Below are 2,016 nucleotides of genomic sequence, written 5' to 3' on the forward strand. Positions count from 1 at the left end.
AATATTCCATACAACCACCGGTATAACTACATGACATTGGCCTTTATTGTCGATTAGTAGCCTAACATTCCAGCAAAACAGCATATATTTTATACTATTTTTAACACGTATGCAATATTGCCTACATCTAAACTCATGTAAGAAACATTTTCGAAGTAAAAATTAAACATTTAGGCCTAAACAATAAAGTAATTCAAGTGTAATCAACCGGTCTGTTATCCAGTATCCACCGGATCAGCGCTGTTTCGCGTGCCGGAGATGGACTCGCCTCTGCGGGGGAACCTCTAACTTTACACCGCCGTCCTGCGTCACTCACAGCCGAAAGATGCTGCGACGCGACTGACTCCATAACCTGCCAATAAACAAACAGTGCACAGTTCTGAGGACATTTTATCATCCAAATTAGTTATAATTCATTATCTTTAAGAATATAGTCGTGTGTTTTATATGCGAGGCCTTACAATCACGCGAAAAGGCAGGCGCGAGTCGACACTCGTTTAAGGCGAGTAACATTGCGTCTCTGTATGTTCCTTCACATTAAATAAAATTATTTAAAGCACATTAATGATTATACGGATAAAATAAAACATACACACCTGAATTTCACAGAGGAAATGCACCAATTCTGCGAGGCTGAGGAGAGGAGAACTGTTCTGCACTGGAGTTCAAACAGCGCGCGCTCACTCAACCGTCGAGTTGTCGTCACGTCAGAGGGTGGGGGAGGGGTGCGTTGTTGTAATCATAGACAGTAAAATACAATTTCTTATGCTTGTTAAATATTAATAATATTGATTTTATTTAAGTAATATTTGTGGTTCTTGAAACAGATTAGTTTAATTATCCATTCTCAAATATTGTGATGGAAATTTCACAAATTTAGCTCAGTGTATTTTAAATAAATAATTGGTTAGTCAAATACTAAATTATTTTAGTGAAAAACTTCAAACTTAAATATAACTGTAAATTTCAGACAAAATTTATTGTTGGAGTTTTAGTCAATTATTTCGGTAGGCTATGTTCAACTCAAACTATCAAGTGATATTCAGAGATTTTAGGTAATAAAGTTAATTATTACTGTGATATTTACTAAGCCACTGAATTATTTTTTAGAGTGATACGCATAAGAATCACTTCAACATTTAGGAAAGTTTTATGTTTGTAGGTTAAGAATAGAACTGTTGTATACCTAGTAGTACTGTGATAAAGTTTAGAGAAATTGTCACAAATGAAAATGAAATCTGGTGATGCAGGATTTAAAATGAAAACTATTGATATGTGAAATATGCAACTGTATATTGTAGAACACATTCTAATAAAATATTTTTGTAATTAAAATGTGTGCTTGTGTGTGTAGTTTAAATGTTTAAAACATATGTGGTTTTTGCAGCATATATGTCCCTTACAATATTCTGTTGGAACATATAAGAATCACAGGAGTTTTTAGCAAACCTTTTCCATATGGGGTGTAACATTAAACTATTAATAAATGCGACTGAAAATTTAATTGATAAGACAATTGAATGCAATAGAGTCAAAACCACGATTTTAATATGCATAAGTTAAATAGGAATACATACAAATTTGTACGTCGGTAAAGTTGTTTATACGTAAATAAATTACGTTTTTTTGCCGTCAATATATGTCATTGTGAGTTGTTGTGAGTTGGGCATGTTGACCTGCAGTTTTCAATAAAGCAGATTTGTTGTCTCAATTCAAGTCAAGTCTGTTTCTTGAAACAAGACGATTCATCTTTTACAAATAACACAGCAGCTTAAAAACCTTATGACATGTCAAAAAAGCTTGTTTCATCTGAGATATGACTCAAAACAAGATATTTTTAAGACAGTTTCACTTAACAAGATATTCAAGATGCACTGTCTAAAAACAAGCTCCTTTATCTCACTTAAATCTTGGTATTAAGGTGATTTTGTCTTATATTAAGTGTGATGAGATATTTTGACTAGAAATTAGAAAAATATACTTGGCAAGATTTTTAGTTTTTGCAGTGCAACAGTA

The sequence above is a fragment of the Rhinichthys klamathensis genome, unplaced genomic scaffold (assembly GCF_029890125.1).
Source record: "Rhinichthys klamathensis goyatoka isolate OS25496 unplaced genomic scaffold, OSU_Roscu_1.1 h1tg000007l_1, whole genome shotgun sequence".
NCBI lineage: Eukaryota > Metazoa > Chordata > Actinopteri > Cypriniformes > Leuciscidae > Rhinichthys > Rhinichthys klamathensis.